General features: G+C 35.5%; 1 protein-coding gene across 1 annotated transcript in view; it reads right to left on the reverse strand.

Annotated features, from left to right (window-relative positions):
- The window catches only part of LOC132796157 (irregular chiasm C-roughest protein), a 66,772-nt gene extending 47,068 nt beyond the window's left edge, over positions 1-19,704 (reverse strand). The window contains exon 1 of the mRNA XM_060807222.1: positions 18,602-19,704. The gene's annotated coding sequence lies outside the window, so the exon portion shown is untranslated. The remainder of the gene's footprint in view (positions 1-18,601) is intronic.
- Positions 19,705-20,110: the final 406 nt, after the last annotated feature.

A 20,110-nucleotide genomic window follows, 5' to 3' on the forward strand; every position in this document is an offset into this window, starting at 1 on the left:
AAAACACATAATTCCAATAGAAAAACTAAAAATAATTATAAAATAGTAAATACAAAGATTATAGTATAAATTAAAATTGTAATACATATTCCAAATTCGAATTTTAATGTAGTTGAAAATAAATATAGCATGATTTTTGGGGCAACCAATAAGGGAAAAAGAATAAACACAATTATCATCGTTAAAACAAAAATACTAGAAAATTTGACCAGAATTGAACATAAGCTGAAGCTGTCAGAAATATTATCGCATAGTGGAAAGTGTATACAATCCATCGGCTAGATTGACGTGACGCATTTGATGCGCTGCTTGGCTTTGATTCAGCTTCTGACGCTGATGCTGACGCTGAAGCTGGAGCTGATGCTGATTCTGATTCTCATTCATATTCAATTTTTTATTGTTGTCGCCTTTGTCGCCTTTTGCTTTGCCACGCGTTACGTGTCCTGCTTGGCTAATCAGCCCCCCTCTCCACTCTCCCCCACATTCACCACCCGCGAGCAATTGAAAAAAAAAGAAAGAAAAGTGAGTAGGGGGAAACGCAACTGAGCCAGCGAAATTTGTTATTGTTGCAATGAGCGAGGGCAAAAGAGCGATGACGATGTGGATGGCGATGGCGTTCGATTGTCAATCACATGCAATTTAAATAAATTGAGTGTTTTATGGGGTTTTCAATTTGATGCGTTGCCACGCCCCCCAGCTCCCCAGCTAACACCCAGCGACGTCACCACGCATATTAATCATCATCATCAGCGTCAGCGTCGCAGCGTCGAAATGGCAATTCAGTTAGTTGTTGCATTGTCCTGCAGCATATTCCTTAGCGCTGCCAAATTGCAATGGACTCTGATGAGCCGCACGAAAATAATCAGCCGTCATTTTGCATATTGCATGACCAGACCAAACGCGATAGGTGCCAGACAGTGCGGGAGAGAGGGGAGAAGAAGGGGAAAGGGGGAGTTCGTTGGCTATGCAATTAATGCAGGCACATTAAATTCAATTTCGGTTCGCATCGCATTTTATGCTCTGCACACGCACGAGAAGCGGCAATGAAAATCAAAACGATAATGAAAATGAAAATCTTGTTTCGCCTGGCTAAAAGTATGCATATGAATGCGAGTGTGTGACTGTGTGAGTGTGAGTGTGAGTGTGCGAGTACTCGTTTTGGTACTCAGAGCATAAGCCAAGCCAATGACCCATCAGCCTATGCAGATTTTGCTGCTTTTGCTGCTCAGGCATTGATTCAATTTTGGCTTAATTGGTATATCGATAAAGAGCAAAAGCAGCGAGATACGAGAGTAAGCGCAAAAATTGCGCATACGCCCCATGTGTGACCCAGTTGAGGAGTTATCTGCATATATATGATAGCAAACTTCATTCGCCTCTTGACACAATTCAATCTGAATGCAAAATGCAGCCAAGGCTGTGATAATCGAAAACTAAAACTGCAATATTATCCTTGAGTATGGAAAAATTCAAGTTTAGAAAAAGAAGAAAAAATGAAACTTACGCATAAAATTTCACAGAAATTGTAAAATATGATTTTATTTTTGTATTTTTTGTTCTAAGTAGTATTTTATTCGGTAGTAGATTATTATATGTAGTATTTTTAGTATTTTATTATTGTATATAGTATTTTATTTGTAGTATATCATATCATATGTAGTATTTTTTGCTAGTATGTTGGTATATCTTGTATATCACGTTGTAGTATTTATTCAATAAAAATACTTTTTATTGTAATTTATTTGGTAAAATGTTGGTATATTTTTATAGTATTTTATTTGGCATACATCATTTTGGCATATCTAAGATTTCATATTCTATTATTTCATTATATGCAGTATTTTTCGTATTTTATTTGATAAAATTTTGGTATATCCAGTATTTAAATTTTGGTATTTTTATATACTTATTATTATTTCCAATTTCGACAATTTGTAGTATTTTATTTGGTAGAATTTTGCAATATCTAGTTATTTGATGTGATTTTGATATATCTAGTAATTCATTTTCTATTATTTCATTATATGTAGTATTTTTCGTATTTATGTATATCCAGTATTTGAATTTTTAGTATTTTTTATATACTTATTATTTTTATATATTATTTGAAAGTTCGACAATTTGTAGTATTTTATTTGGTAAAATTTTGTCAATATCTAGTATTATATATTTTATTTAATATGATTTTGATATACATATATTAAGAAGTCCTGTAAGTCTTGCAAGAGTTTTTTTTTCTCCCGCCCATGGAAATAAACGAATCGCCAACAGCTGCCACATTTGCCCCAGACACTCTTGCCACAAATTGTGATACTTTAATGCTGCCAATTAAAATGCGTAATGACTATTAAAGGTTTACCTAGCACATTAACATGATATTAAAAATGGATACATAAGGATTATAGTGATATACACATTCATATCGTATATATGCGGATATATCAAATGCATGATTACGATTCTCCATCAAACAAAAGAGAGACGGAGAGAAAGAGAGAGAGAGAGAGAGAGAGAAAAAGAAATGAGTGATTCACGCAATAGCAAACAATTGTTGTTAACTGAAACTCTTTGGCTTCATTGAAGCGAAGCGTTAACAAATTGTTTAAATTAGTTCAAAAATGTAATCGAGACTGAAGGTGTGTGTGCGTGCGTGTGTGTGTGTGTGTGTGTGCAACAGTGTGTGGCACTGTGTCGCATTAACTCGTTTAAAACGCAACGAGCGTGCAGCGTGAAAATTGCAGCTGCTGTTGCACGTTGCACGCGTTGCACTTTCCACACAGAGCATGGGGGGGGGGGCAAGGTGAGGAGGCAGGCAGGCAGGCAGGCTGGCAGGAAGGCCAGACCGGCTGGCAGCAAGGATAACAAGGACAATGAGCGTTAAGCGTGTCGCGCGTTCCCAACAACAATTGTCACAATTGTTAAATATTTATAATAATAGAGTTTTTATTGCTGTGGCCATGTAAAATATTAAGCGCGCTTATGCGACAGCTCAAAATGGAGGCAGCAGCAGCAGCACACGATGTGGCAAGTGGCAGTGGCAGTGGCAGTGGCAAGTGGCAAGAGGCAGGACGCAGGCGGCCAGCCGTGCACAATGGCGCATTTCCGGTGCTGTTGCTTCTTTTGTTGCTGCTGCTTATTACATAGCAGCAGCCAGGCGGCAGTTTGTGCCACGCCCATGCAGCATGCGGCAACAAATTGAAAAACATTTATTTGCTTAAATGCGTCAACATTTCTTTTTTTTTTTTAATAAATTTACTAGCATTTTTTTGTTGCTGTATAATTTTTTGAAATTTTGCATTTCTTTACTTTAATTTTTTTTGTTGCGGCTTGACACATTTTTGTTGTTATTGTTGCAATTATTTATATATATACTTTTTTTTATACAAACTTTATTTGCATTTCAATTGTGTGTGTGCGTTTTTTTTTTGCGTCGCAGCCGCAACAACAACAACAACAACAACTACAAACGTGTCAACACATTGCCATATTTGTTGTTGTTGTTGTTGTTGTTGTTGCTATCGAGTTTTACGCCCCGCAACAAAATTTTAATTTGCCATAGTTGTTGCTTGATGAAAATAAACTTGACTGTTGTCTGTTGTCTGTTGTGGTTGTTGTTGTTGTTGTTGTCGGTTTGTTTTAATGAATTTGTATATTTTATGTACAACATATTTTGTGGCACACAGCAACGACGACAAAAAAAAAACACAAAAGAGTCAACAACATCATCAACTGCCAGAGGACTAAGCATTCAAAATTCAACATTCAGTATTCAGCAAGGGGCCGCAACAGCTGTCAGAGTTATTGCCCAGAGAATTGTGTTTTCTACTTGTCTATTAAGATTAAAAAAATGTGCAGCTAAGCGAATGTTAAGCAGATAAATACAAAAGAGAAAGAGACAGAGAGAGAGAGAGAGCGAGAGCAAGCTGATTAAAAATGCGCAAAACATATTGATAAAAATAAGTTGCATAATTGTTTCAAGTTAACAGAAACTTGGAAAAACATTTCCACACTCATTATCTTACTTTTTTTTAACACTCATTTTAATAATATAATTTAATATAAATAAAATTAAACTAAATACAAATATGAATAATTTTTTTAAGTTAAATAAAACTTGGAAAAAATGTCCACATTTATGAATTTATTTTTCTCAAGCAGTGATATTAATAATATAAGTGAATAATAATATAAATAAAAAAAAATTGAACTCAATATAATTACGCATATTTCATGATAAATAACACTTTAACATTTATGAATTCTGGTTTTTCAAAGCTCCAATTTTGATAATATAAGTTGCATTATTATTTCAAGTTAAATACAATTTTGAAATAAATGTTTTCTCATTTCAAAATTTGAAACGAGGTGCACAATACCTCAAATGCAACGCTTTTAAAGGATTAACGGATTGTCTTCTGACAATCCTTATGACTGCAACTGACACTCATTAGCTTTAAGCATTTACCTTTATAATTTTCATAATGGATTAGTTGAAGCATAGCGAATGACAGCAAAAAGAAACAAGTAAGAAAGCCACAGTCGAGTGTGGTCGACTGTGAGATACCAGCTTCAATGCGGTATTATTCTTGAATATACCAAATTAATATACCCCAAAAAATACTAAAATATACCGAATATATATTTTGTACTCTATGGTACAAAAGCAATACTGTGTGGTATTTCTTTTTAAATATACCAAATTAATATACCGAAAAAATACTATAATATATGCGGTTCAATGCGATATTATTCTTGAATATACCAAATTAATATACTAAAATATATGCGGTTCAATGCGATATTATTCTTGAATATACCAAATTAATATACTAAAATATATGCGGTTCAATGCGGTATTATTCTTGAATATATAAAATTAATATACCCCAAAAATTACTAAAATATACCGAATATATATTTTGTACTCTATGGTGCAAAAGCAATACCGTGTGGTATTTATTTTTAAATATACCAAATTAATATACCGAAAAAATACTAAAATATACCAAAGACTACATTTGTTTGGTTGTATATTTTGTACTCTATGGTGCAAAAGCAATACTGTGTGGTATTTATTTTTAAATATACCAAATTAATATACCACAAAAATTCTAAAATATTCCAAAAGCAATATTTGGTATTCTTATATAGTACAACAATATACCATTAAGTTCAGCGGAGTCTGTGGAAATATAAAATACTAAAATATACCAAATGATTTATTTGGTATATTGCTATAGTACTACGTTTTCAATATACCTTAGAGTACAAAATATACCAGATTGATAAAGGGATCGGCACAAACTTATAATATCTCTCTACCCTACAAGAAGTAGAAAATCATCTCCGCGACTAAAGGATTAATTTCTACAACTTCATGAGATGGGCGACTAATTTTGTAAAAAGAGTAAAGAAAAGAAGCGTATGCAATTATGTTTATATAAACATATTGCAGGGTGAGCAAAATGTGAAATGACAGAGCAAGAATGGAGTCGGAATAAAAGCTGAAAACAAAATGGCAAATGGCAGGGAAAAAAAAGGAAAAAAAAACTAAATGCCAGACGCTGATTGCGAATGAATATGAATTTATTATAAACACAACTGCTAAAAGCGGCAAAACTAACAACACAAACAAACAAACAAACAAATAAAAAAGCAAAACCAAAAGCAACGCCCCTTTTTACACACACACCGACACACACACACACACACATTCACTCAGCTGCTGACCAACTTTTTAGTATAAAGAAAGAAAGATAAAAAACAAGAGTGTAATATGAAATGCCAAAGAATTGATGCAGAACTCAAATAATTTTATGGCATATTTAAATGTCTGCATAATTTGTTTGCCTACTTGGGATGAGCAAAACTTCGTGTTCGTGTTTGCGATATTCATCGTATAAAAAAGAGAACACATAAAAGCATTAAGCGAAATCTTTAACAAAATGTTCTATAACATAAAATTGAAATGCATTTCATACAGTTTAAATTCATATATGAAGCTTAATCGATATTTGTTATCGAAAGAAGCCAAAATACATTTCTAAAAAAATCTTTTGAACTTATTTATGGGATGAGAATATCTATAACATTTCATTCTTCATTATAAATATTGATAATTATTTAGATTAATCGGTATATTCATCGGAAATGCTAATAAAATATTTTAGGAGGATGTCAAAGTCAGCTAAATTCTTTGCACTTTATTGGATTACCATATACCCGGACATCTGAAGACTATGGCAAGCTATAACATTAATCGATATATTTATCGGAAGTGCTCTGATACTACAATTTCAAGCAAATGTATCGCTAGCTATTACATTCGTATTTTAGAAATAACATTCAAAAAACATTATGCTAAGCTTCTGCAAAAAAAAAAAAATGCTTACACACAGAGAGAGATTAATCGATACATTTATCGATTGAATAGAAATGCCGCTCGCCTATTCATAGCTAATGCTGATGCCATTTAAGCTACCATTTAGCTTGGGCTTAGCTTTCTAGGGTACACACACACGGATGCTGCATAGATTAAATGTGGCATCCAAAATATTCTCACGCGCTCAGCCTCAATGAATGTGGGCGAGTCTTGTGGGTGTATGTGAGTGTGTACGAGTGTGTGTAAGTGTGATGTGTGAGTGTGTGTGAGTGTGAGTAAGTGAGTATTCTGTGTGTGTTGTAATGTGGGGCACACAAAAGGTTCAACTGACTGTAAATGCTTAAATTGATTTAAATGCAGACAACTCGAACCACAAAGTCTGACGAACGGACGAATGAACGAAATGAATGAATGACTGACTGACTGACTGACTGAATGAATGAGTGAATGTGCGCTATGTTTGTCAGCCAGACCGCGTGCTGGGTCAGCTAAAATCTCTGTCTGTCTGTCAGCTGAACTATGCAGGCGTCTCTTTCAATGCCACATGGGCAACTAATTTTGGCTGAGCTGAGTTGTGAGCTCGTTCGCTCTTGCCTGCTTGCTTGTTATAATTTTAATCAAACTTAAAACAAATTTCCTAAATAGTTTTCTTCAGCTATCTGCACAGCTTGACAGAAGAAGAAGAAGCAGCAGCCATCTCGCTTCAGCCTTTGCTGTTGGTGGTAAAAAGTTTTTAAGCTACGGCCTTGCCGAAAGTTTTTTGACTCAATGAGCTCAAAAATCTCTTTTTAATACTTAAGCATAACTAAATTAACATGCCAAAGTATGTGTGTGTGTGTGTGTCGTTGGCAAGGAGGCGGAGCATTTAACAATTTTTGTGCAAATTTAATTTGTTGTATGTTGTAAACCAATTCGACGCTTTTCGATGGCTCCGCGAAGACCTTTCAGCGCCCTTCTGTGTGTGTGTGTGTGTGGGTGGGCGTGGCTGGTTGTGGCTTAGTTAAGCTGTGTGCACATGCAATTTGCTGCGATGGCCGCAACAACAACAACAAAGTTGGGGCGGCAAATATCTAAATAAAAGCGGAATGAAAATGTTGTGCGCCGCAAAGTATGCAGCACTTTTTGATAAGCCAATTAAATGGCTACATATAATGTTGTGGGCGCAGCAAGTGAATAAAACCGTGGTTCGTGTCTGTGTGTGTGTGTGTGTGTGTGTGTGTGTGTGTGGGCTAGGTAATTAGATTCTGCCGGAGTTTGCAATCCATTAAAAATAAATCTATATGGCAGCACAGACTCGCATGCTTTGCCAAAAGAAAAGTTGCAACAAACTTTTGTAGCAAATCATATTTCATGCGATATGCTTTTGGCAGCTGACAAACTGCACAAATATCGTATCGATACACTCTCCACACACACACACACACACACACACACACACACAGACACTCCACATGTGACCTACTTAATATAAAGCACAACATTTTAATTGCACATAATAACCACAACAGCAAAAAGTTGTCCAAATAGAAATATTTTTATAGCGAGTCACATATTAATTAATGTACAAAAATTGACAAAATTCCAAAAATTCCGATAAATAATTGAAATTGCGCGACTTCTTAATTACTTAAATATATTTAACGATATGTTTGGTATATCGATATACTATAACATGAAAAATTGACCATGAAATATACTATAAAAAATACCAGATTGTAAACCAAAGCAACTGATGAATAAAAATGTAAATATAAATAGTAAAATTATAAATGTCAATACATGAAAATATATCAAATATACCAAACACATATGCCAAATGCTATATTTGGTATATCGATATACCGTTTCACTCAAAATACCATAAAATATACTATAAAACTATACCAGAATGTAAACCAAAGCAACTAACTTGATTCAATTTTGCCAAATTGAATTCATTTTGAATGTTATAAAATGTATTTATAAATAATATTTGCATTAAATAGCATATTCTGAGTAAAAATTTCTCATAAATTATTTGCTAAATAATGCAATAAAACTTTGTCGTATTTTAATGCCAAAATTGTCATGCAAACACGTGTGCTTCAATAAAGAAAAAAAAATGATCTAATAGTTTGAGAAACTGCTTTTTCTGTTGGCCAGGTCAACAAACACAGACAGACAGACAGACAGACAGAGAGAGAGAGAGAGTGTGAGAGAGAGGGAGATAAAGTGTGTGTGCACATTTTGGGACATTAACGATTTTCTTTTATTTGCTCTGCTATATGTTGTGCGCTTTTCTTTTCGATGTTTGTTTGTGTTCGCTTCGTTTTGTTTTGTTTTGTTGCCATCAAATAAAATGATTTGCCATAATGTGTGCAAAATAAAACATGAGCCTGGCTCCCCACGAAAAAAAAGTTCCGAGAGAAAGAGAGAGAGAGAGAGAGATACATCAAACATTGACGAAACTACAACTACTCTTTCTCTATCTCTCTCTCTCTCTCTCTGTCTCTGTCGGTCTGTGGCACGTTTATTTGTATTAGACATGACCGCAAAATGAATGTGGCAAGTTCGTCAAACCAAGCGAATGCGTTGCGCAATAAGAGAGTAGAGCAGAGTCTCTGATAGCGGCTGGCTGCAACTTGCCACAGCATCAACATCAGCATCAACATCAGCATCAGCTTCGGCTTCGGCGTCCAGAGCCAAAGCAAATAAACGCTCTCGGGCGCAACATAAAAATTTTATATGCAAATGAAGGCAAACGGCAACAAAAACGAAAGCAACAAATAAAAAAAAAAAACAAACAGAAAAACAACACACACACAAAATACATAAAAGTCAACAGAAATTTTGCTCAATTTTTGTGCTGTGGTATTTTTTGTATTTTTTTGCGTTCGTTTTGTTTGTTTCCTTAGCCGCTGCTGCTGACCCACTCTGATGACACAGAGCTACCTGTGCGTGTGTGTGTGTGTGTGTGTGTCCTGGCCAAAAACGCGACTTCCTGTGCACGGACAGTCGAGACTCGAAGATGGCCAAAGGAACCGAGAAACGCGTCTGTGAAGTGAGATGAAGAAAAGTGGGTGGCAGGGAGGGGGAGGAAGTAGAGTGAAAGATTCTCCAGTGAAATTTGGTATTCGTGACTGCGACTGCGAATGCGACGCTCAGCCCGTGACTGAGCCTATGAATTGAATTATTAAGTAGTATGAGTATGAGTGAGTGTGAGTGTGTGCTAGTGTGTGTGTGAGTGGGGGGCGTGACACATTGAGCAGGTCATTCGAATGCGCAGCGTAAAGGCGAACAGAGTGTGGGGCCAAATTGAGCACAGAGAAGAATGCGTTCCAAAGCGTTGCGCTGGATGAGAATGCCAAGTGGCAGAGGGAGTTTGGTAGGGTGGAGAAGGAGGAGTAGACCTCCCTCCCACCCCCTCACCGTCCGTCCAAAACAATGTGTCCAGCTAAAGGACATACAATGAAAAGTGCGCCATTGTATTTGTAATGCCGCAGCGAGCATAAAGCAGCAGAGTGAAAAGCGCTAGAGAAAGACAGAGAAAGCAGCTGGAGGAGTGGGAGTAAAAGAGAGCGGGACGGAGGACTGAGGGGCAGGCTACTTTATGCCTAAGCTGCTTAAGCAGCAACAGCAACAGCAACAGCAACAACAACAACAGCAGCAGCTACAACGATAGCAAATCGCTTTAATCATAAATGCAAAAATATTTTTTTTTTTTTTTTTTTGTTTTTGAGTAAAAATCGAGGAAATGCGCGCGCGTTTCACACGCGATTTTAAACGCTTGAAAGTTTAATGGGCGCAAAATTGGTTTTCGGCAAGCGAAATATTGCGGCAAGCATTTAATTGATTAAAGCTGTTGCCGCGATAAGGAAACAAGTGACGAAGCACAGACATTAAGTGTAATAAAGTGAAATATACTATGTACTATATGCACAAGTGTAAATATTTAACTAGCTAACTAAAACATTTGTATACCCGCCACCTAGAAGGTAGAAGGGTATTATAACGTTGTGTAGGTAACAGAAGGCAGAAGGAGGCGTCTCCGACATAAAGTTTATATAATCTTAACTGCTTTGGTAGAGCTCTATGGTATATTTCGAATGAAGTACAATATCGATATACGAAATATATCATTTGGTATCTACTACATATATTAGTATTTTTTTTAAGTATAATTATAGAATATGATTTTATGGAAAATGGTTGGAGGGTATTGACCTTTCAGTTTATTTTAATATTTTTTTCGGTATATATTTGGTATATTTATAGAATGAGGTTTTATTGAAAATGAGTGAAGGGTAAAGATTTGTTATATCCTTTGTTATATTTTAGTATTTTTTCGGTATAAATTAGGTATATTTATAGAATATGGTTTTATTGAAAATGAGAGAAGGGTATATATTTGTTATATCCTTTGGTATATTTTAGTATTTTGCGGTATATATTTGGTATATTTATAGAATATGGCTTTATTGACAATGAGAAACGGATATAGCATTGCTGTAGTATTTGGTATATTTTAGTATTTTTGTGGTATATATTTGGTATATTTATATAATCAAATCTTACTTACTCAAATGAGAAACTGGCATAGCATTAATGAAGTCTTTTGAATATTTTCGGTATACTTGTAAAATATGGTTTTGTTGAAAATGCCTAACGGGTATCTCACAGTCGAGCACACTCGACTAAAGCTCACTTATATGTTCTTTTCGAATTGATGGCAAATCGTGTCAAAATGTTTGTTATAAAACAATTTATTGTATTTGTATAGTTTCACCATCATTAACCATTCGAACTGGCCAAACAAAAGTGAATACACACTTGCAATTAACTCTCGCATGCGATATGCGATAAATGTATCTAAGCACTTGGCCACTTAATAGCCATCTATCATATACTTGTACTATATATAGTATACTATATATTGTATCAAACACTTAGCTGAGAATAATCAATCACAAGTGCTTGGACATGACTCGTGGAAAATACATTCACTCACACACGTTAATCGAAAAAAAGAAAACGAACAAAGACATTTACAATCTAGTATTAGAAAATGTGCCAGAATTATGCTTTTCTTTTGCATTCCCAATTGTATTTGATAGTTATTTATAAAACTGTTCAAGAAACTTGTATTATTCACTCATGGGTATTGTTTTAACAGCTCAAAATGTAATTATTTTTGGACAAGAAATAAAATTGAAAAGCTTTACATATTCAGCTTAGGAAACCTTTTTCAAATTCACATTTCTGGTAGCTATTTCTTTATTTAAGTACGTTTTTAATATTGTAAATAGCTATAAATAAATATGAATTTCTCTAGTTAGTTTAAACCTATTAAATTTTCTTTTAAATAAGCAATCTAATGTTCAAATCCAAATAGAAAACAAATAAGTTCAACTAGCAACTGAAATTTTTTTTTAATTTGCTGCAAATATTTCTGATTCAGCATTATTTTGAAAAAACCAAAGTTTACTTTTTTCATTTCCGATTTCTTTTGATTGTAACAATAATTTTATTGCATTGATATTTTTAATAAATTTCAAGTCTGTTTAACATTGAAATCAATAGAAACGATTTCTTCACTTTATCCTCAAACTATGGATGAAAATCATTAAGTTAAAGGTAGTGTTAAATACACGATTAAATGATTTTTTCTAGTGAAAATATAAAATAAATAATGCAGCTACTTTTTATTTTAATATTACAATGTTTTCAAGCCTTTGGTTGCACTTTTTACATATGCGACTTTTTGGACCAACTTTAATATTATTATTTTTTATATTGTTATTGTTTTGTTCAGTTTAAAAATCAATGGAATGAAAATAAATTATTATGTTAAAATTAAATGCATTTTGCAGTTTTGCAACTACTTTTACAATTGCTAGCTGCAAAATTTGTTGCAATATTTTTCGTTTTGAAAACTTTAACTCTTCTCCTTACAATTGCTTTTGACACCTATAAAGAGCGGACTCGCAACTCCTTTGTTCTTCCTTTTGTTTTTTTTTTTTAAGTTCACTTCATGATTATTATTTTTATTTTTGCTTTGCTTTGTCGCAGTTTGTAATTGACATGAAAATTTAATGGCATAATTTTCAATTTGTTTTTTTTTTTTTTGTTGTTCTGTTTTTACATTTTCTGGCTTATTTCTTGAACTGCGAGTGCGGCGACTATTCGTATTCCTTCAGCTACTTTTTCAGCTGTGTTTGGCTTTGTGCTTTTTTAGATTAGAAAAGTTTGTCGTTGTTGCTGTTTTGCTTTGGTTTTGGTTGGCTTGACATTGTTTATATGGCCAACGCGCCTATGCAGCAAAAGTTGCCAGCAACTTGAAGCCCCTGACCCACAAACTGTGTGTATCTATGTGTTGGTGTCTTGGTGTGTTGGTGTGTTGGTGTGTGTGTAAAGTCCTGGCTAAAGTTTTTGGTCAGCTTCGGGGACATTGTCTGGCCGGCAAAAGCAGCAACTTCAAACCTCAGCTCGAGTTGCAGCTGCATGGGGCAAGTGCACTTCTGTGTGTGTGTGTGTGTGTGTGTGCTATAACTTGAGATTTGAGTTTTTGCAACTGCCTGAACTAAGTTCTTGCCGCTTCTCTCGCATTGCTTCGACCCTCAAGTGAGCAGCTTAAGACTTCAATTTGAGTTTGCCGCAACTTGCCCGAATGGACAACTCAATACAGAGAGCTGCAGAGAAACGCGACTGAGAATGCGAGAATGGGAGAATGACTCCAAGGGAGGAGGAGATTTCCCAGAGAAGTTGCGAACAAAACTGTTAAAGAAATTAAATACTTTAGCCATGTTTTGCTGCTGCTGACTCTTAACGAGCTCAATTGCAATACAAATAAACATTAAAATAAACATTTTCATTTAACACATTGTTTATTTTATATATATAATTATTCCAGCAGATTTATTCCAGCAAATTTATTCTATTCTCTTTTATAGAATCACTTGAAATTAAGTAATTTTGCATAAAGTTTAGTCTTACATCTTCTAGCGTATTATAGAGAACTTTTCTAACAATACAAATAGTAATAAGAAATTTTCTTTTCGATCTGCATATTTTGTTTATGGTCTTCAGAATTCTTGTAAGTAATTCCAATCAATTTCTGCAATGAAATATTTAAGTTTAAAACATTCAACATTTTGTTCTCGATTTATCTATTTTACTTTTCATTTTCATAGTTTTTTTAAGTAAGGTATTTTGAATGAGTATATTGAAAAACAAACTGTTTAAAGCAATATTAATTTGTATAATTAAGTATTTTATTTATACACATTCCACAAATTTACTCTCTTTGCTTTAAGTATTTTGTAAATAAACCGAAAAGCAATTGTCGCTAATAATACAAAATACGAAATATGCGTTTGGTATTTTAACTCTTCAGAATTAATACTAAATATGCAAGACAAGAATATTAATACTAAATATACGTTTAGTATTTCAACTTATAAGAATGCTTACTGTTTAAAGTTTTCATAATTCATATGCTTTTAGTATTTACAAATTGAAAAAGTTTAAGATTAATTTTAATAATTAAGACTAAATAGGCGTTCAGTTTGAACTTTTATGAATTAATACTATAATTGTGATTGGTATTTTAAATTTGAAGAATATATACCAAATAGGCTTTTAGTATTTTAGATTTTAAGAGGAACTAATTGAATTAATACCAAATACGATTTTAGTATATTGAATATTCTTTCGTTCATTTTGAAACTATGAAGAACAAAATATGAAGTGAACTTATTTTACAAATATGTTTTTGTAATTTTCTTAATTAAGCTATCAAAATTCACTTGCACATTTGATTAAATGATAAGGAAAGACGGAAAAGGAACGTAACATTTATAATGAATGCGATATTCGTGTGCTTGGAATGCTTTTTGCCCGAATTGATTTCGAGTAATTATTTATTTATTTGCAATGCAACTTTTAAATGCCACAGCGTACAAGTGTTTGCCTGGCATTTGGAGCACAAATTAAAGCAATTGGAAATCCATGTAAGATAACCATTCCTCTTCCTCTTCCCTTCTTCTTCTTTTCTCCGCTTTCTCTTCGGTCCTCGACTTGTGTTCTGAACTGTGTCATTGCTACCTACATTTTTTTTTCTTTTTGTATTTTTTTGGGAGCTTGGGAGCTGGCATCAAGTGGAGCTCTCTGCCTGCTGCCTTTTGCAATTCCCATTGTTGTTGTCTCGCTCTAGCATGCACTCTCCGTCTCTCTCTCTCTCTCTCTCTGTCTAGCTCGCTTTTTGGTTGCCTGCTTTAATGCGCCTTTTGCACAGAGTCTCGTCGTTTGTTAAGGTTGCATTGTTGTGCCTGCTGCTCCATTCTATTCCTATTTCTATTCTCTATGCCCTGTCTCCCTCTCTCTCTCTCTCTCTCTCGCTCTCACTCCCTCTGTGTCTCTGTCTCTGTCTCTGTCTGTGCTCGCTTTGACAAAAGTTTTTTGCGCTAGTTTCTTGCCTTTTATTTGCTTCACACGCTGCGCCTTTAGTTGGTGTTTTTCTTTTTTTTTTTTTGTTGGCCGAATAAAACATTAAATAAAAAAATATATATATGCTATATACATATGTAGTATGTGTTGTGTATATATCTAGAAAGAGAAAGAGAGAGGGAAGAAAAGGAGGCAGGCAAAAAGTAGGTAAAAAGTTTTCGGCCACCTACTTTTCGCTGTTATTTCGCATTTCGTTTGCTGCTTTTGCTGCTTTTGGCCAATTTCCGGTAATTCAGTTTTATGCAGGAACTTTTTGCGTTTGTATTTATAAATAAATATGATGCCAGCAGCAACAACAACAACAACAACAACCAGAACGTTGGTCCTCAGATCACGATTCCTGGCCAAAGCTGCCAAGGTCAGTTCACTCTGTTTGTACATGTCTGTGCGTGTCTATCTCTGTGTATGTGTGTGTGTGTGTGTGTGTGTGTGGCGCACTTTAAATCGCTTGGGCTATGGCAAAAGTTTTGCCATTCGCCGCGTTGCGCATTCGCAAATACACAGCCAACAAATGATGAGCATTATTTATACTTTGTTAGCGAACGCGTGAGTGTGTGTGTGTGTGCGGGTGTGTGTGTGTGGGCTGAGCTTCTTTAGGCACTTGGTTTATGTGGCTACATAATTGACTTTGATAATTTTCACTTATTGTTGTTGCCTAGTTACCCAGGCAGCAGCATCAGCGAGCAACAGATTCAAATTCTCTTGTTAATTTGATTAGAAAAGTTTTCGCATGCCACGCTCTTCGCTCTGTTCCGTTCTCATTCCATTCCATTCCGTTCCGCCGCCTTTTTTTGGCCCGCGCATTTATGAAGCGCAAATGTTCCAAATTTTTTAAGCACTCGAAAGTTTGCTTCTTGTTTTTATATTTTTCGTTTTTTTTCGGTTTTTTCTTTTCGTTTTTGGTATCAACCCAGCGGCAATTGGACGGCTTTTTGTGTTGCTATATAAATCTTTGCTATACTCTATATATATTATATAAAATATATATATGTATGGGTGTGTGTGTGTGTGTATCTGTCTATCAAGTGTGTGCTAGCTGAGGGCGCACTTGAAAAGCATTTTCAGTGCTTTTTAGCCTGCGTCGGTCCCAAAACAAAATGTTTTCTGTTTTTCGTCCTCGTTGCTTTTTTGAGGTTTGCACTTTGGTTGCCGCTTCCACCTTCCTTCTCTACTCTTCTCTCTCTCTCTCTCTTTCTCTCCATTGCGCCATATCACAATCTACATGCTCCATGCTCTCTTTATCCGCTAGCGCTGCTTTGTTGTGGTCTAAGCCACATTCTGCACGCGGATAGTTGAAAGCCAAAAACAGCGTTTGTTAGTGCAAGCGAGACAGAGAGCATAGCAGAGTGAGAGGGGGCAAGCTGGAGGGGAGAGCTGGCAGTCATATCAGACACGCAAATTTGATTGGCAACGTTTTTAGTGTGCCAACAGCAAGAGTAACAACAAACAACTTTGTCATTGACAATTGGCCAACACACACACACACAAACACACACAAACACACACTCACACACACTTGAATACACACGCGTGCACACTCTCTCATTGAGAGAAGTGGGCCAATTTGCTTCGGGTTTAAATTGTATCATTCAATGCTAAAGACAAACAACACACATACAACTTTTGCTGTCCAATTCACAAAATAGTCAAAAGAAATATGTGAACATCAAAATTGCTAGCAAACAAAATGAAATGCTGCTGTAAAAACTCAGTTTTCAAGTCGTCAAAATATTGTATGTTGCAAAGCTTGATGTGCAACATTTACTAACTTATTTATATCAGTTCACTTTGATGTAAAAAGCTCTCTCTTTTTATTAGCACCCTAAATGGCATATTTGTCTTGCATGATAAACTTTAAGAGATTAGCAAAGCAGCAAAGGCGAACAGCATTTTTAAGTACAAGTTTTTCTTCACTGCCTCAGACGATTAAAGTTTATTATTAATGCGAGTTTACAATGAAAAATCTAAGCTATTTATGTTAGGTTTGAAAAATCGAATATGAATATTCAATAGTTATAAAACTGCGTTAAGAAAGTTATTTAAGAATAACTACAATTGGGATATTTCTGGTATATTTTGGTATATTTTAATATACCAAATACAACTTTTGGTATATTTTAGTATTTTTGTGGTATATTAATTTGGCATACTTTAAAGTATCTCACAGTCAAGCAAACTTTTCAATGTAGTACTATATTAAAAATACCAAGTATAGCTTTCAGTATTTTTGCGGTATATTAATTTGGTATAATTTAAAGTATCTCACAGTCAAGCAAACTTTTGCATGTAGTACTATATTAAAAATACCAAGTATAGCTTTCAGTATTTTTGCGGTATATTAATTTGGTATATATTTTTAGAATATGTTTTTATTTAATGATTTTATTACTTGTTTTTAATAATTATTTTAGCGTGCAATTAGTTAATGTCTTAGGAGTTTATTAATTTAATAGTTAATTCACTTGAAATGTATCAGAAGTTGCTTAATAAACTTGACAAATATTATATATTTCACTAGAACAGCTTTAATTGGGAGTTAACTTTAAAACCATACTTTAAGAATAGTTTTGCAAATAAAACATAAATTCTTTTTTTAAATAGCTGAATGAAAATATTACAAAAGTTGTAATGAAAATATTTAAATTACATACTAATAAGATACAAATTTTGCATTTCATTAGTTGAATGCACTTATATGCTTCACAAGTTGTAATATGTAAAACATAAATACAATATAAATTCCATAATTCAATGCTGAAATCAGTGAACATACTTAAAATATTTTAACTAGAACTCAGCTCAAAATTGTAAATCAACTTAAATCCTTTGTGAACTTTGGTGAAACATTCAAGTGAAAAATTGTACACAACAAGAAATTGGCTAATTAATTTCCATCATTTGCTGCTGCTGGTGAGAAAGTAACTCAGTTGGAATTCCATTTCCATTTGGCAATAATAGATTCCTTGGGATTATCCAATTAGTTGTCCGATAAGCGTATCAAATATGGCTTGAAGGGCAATTAGAATGCATCAGAGATTAACACCAATTGGTTATGCACCACAATTAATAGAGCACTTACACCCACACATGCACACACACACACACACACCCACACACACATACGTAGAGCTTAGAAATTCTAGTCGAGTTAATCGAATAAAGCGTTGAGTGGTTTTGGGCAAAGTTCAAATTGCTTTGCGCCTTTGATGGGCTTTCCTTTCGGCAAATCGAATTGCATAGTTAATAGATTTATGCCCACTGTGCGTTGATTATAAAATCATTAAAATTGAATGTTTGTACGATTTTCGGGGCAGCGATTAAAATGCCACGCGACGAGGAGGGGGAGGGGGAGGGGGAAGGGGGTTGAATGAAGTGCAAAATTGTAAATTGGTTTAATTGGTGCAGATGTTGCCACTGATTGATTAATTGACTGATTGATGCCTCCATTGACAATCAAACAAAACTCTAAATGATTTGCAAACACACACGCACACACACACACACACACACACACACACACACACACACACACACACACACGCACACAGTGCAAATAAGCCATGACAAATAAAGTGTAGCATACTTTTGAGCGCAACAAATTTGCAGCTCACTTTGAGCTGTTTAAAACTGCATTCGAGTTAGATGCAAACCTTCTCCTTTCTCCTCGCCCCCCCGCTGGGGCCATGGCTTGCTAATACGTTAAGCTTGAGGCAGGTTTAAAAATAAATAACTTACCATAAAGGAAATGTCCACAGTTGAGGCTGAAGAAAAATCAGCAGCAGCTCCGTTGAAGGAAAAGCGCACAACAACAACAACACAATTTTCCGCTCGTTGTTGTTGTTGTTGCTGTTGCAGTTGCAGTTGTTGTTGGGCGGCCTTGGGCTGCCTGTGGCTCAGCTTGGAGTTGTTGTTGTTGCTTTGTTGCTTGTTCGAGTTTAGCAGCTTCCCGAAATACAGCAAAAAAAAAAAGAATAACAACAAAACGGGTTTTTCTTTAAGCAATATTTTTCTTATATTTCTTCTGCAGGTGCAGAGCTTGCTTGTTACTTGTCGCCTGAGCCTTGGACCGGTTGCACAGGAAGCTGCACGCATACACTGACACCGCACGAACACACACACACACACACACACACAGCACCGCACACCGCACACACTCTTTTTGTATATTGGTTTAGCACTTAAACGCGCACACACAAGAACAAAAAAATAAAATCATCTATATACACATATATGGATATATAGCAGATTTGTCTTGTAATTTTCTTAAGAATTTTTGCTTTGCTTTGCAAATTGACACGAAATTCACTTGGAACCAAATCCTTTGATTTTCTTGATATGATATGTGATTGCGATGTTGTTGTTGTTGGGTTGTTGGGTTGTTGTTGTTGCCGTTGTTGAACCTACGACAACAAGCAGGAAAACAAAACACTTGCAAAAAAAAGAAGAACGAAAAAAGCGAGTTGTTGTTGTTGTTGCTTTTGTTTATAGGATCTTTATAACTGGCGATTAATCATGTATTTTGTTTTGGGTGGGGAGACAGGCTTCAGTCAACCGGGGGGAGCGGGGGGTAGTAACTGTTGTCGAATTGTCTGAGACGCCTTCGTTTACGTTCTGCACTCCCGTTTGTTTTTCCTTTTTCGAGTAGTAGTCAAAAAACAACAAAAAAGTTATAGTCGTTGCCGTTGTCGTCGTCGTCGTTGTTGTTGTCGTTGTTCGCCTCACAATCGTAATCGTAATCGCAATCGCAATCGCAGTGGCCAAAAACGGTTTTTAGTGTTTTGGGCCTCGCTTTCTTGTGGATTTCTTGTGGGGGGCGACGACTGTTTGCTAACACGGCGGAACACGTACTAAAACTTGTTTCCAACGCGCGCGCTACGCTACGCTGCTATGCTATGTGTCCAAGAGCGCAGCGACTAACGACGACGCGCCAACGACGTCGACGCTGGCGTTAACAGCAACAGCAACAGCAAAACGGCACGCGCAGCAAAAACTGTTCCCAGCGGCAAAAACCGTCGCGTGCTTCTGCTTCTGCTGCCGTTGCTGCTGCTGCTGCGTCGACTGTTGATGCTAAAAATAGCGACGCCGTCGCATTGTCGCTCTCCAGAACATTTGTACTAAAAATGACACGACACGAAGGCGCGACACGACGACAAAGCCGAAACACACGAAGACGAACAGACAACGAGTGAGCGAGCGTCTGTTCGTAGATGTGTGTGTGTGTGTGTGTGTGCGACAGCAACGATT

This window comes from Drosophila nasuta, chromosome X (genome assembly GCF_023558535.2).
Source record: "Drosophila nasuta strain 15112-1781.00 chromosome X, ASM2355853v1, whole genome shotgun sequence".
NCBI classification, from domain to species: domain Eukaryota; kingdom Metazoa; phylum Arthropoda; class Insecta; order Diptera; family Drosophilidae; genus Drosophila; species Drosophila nasuta.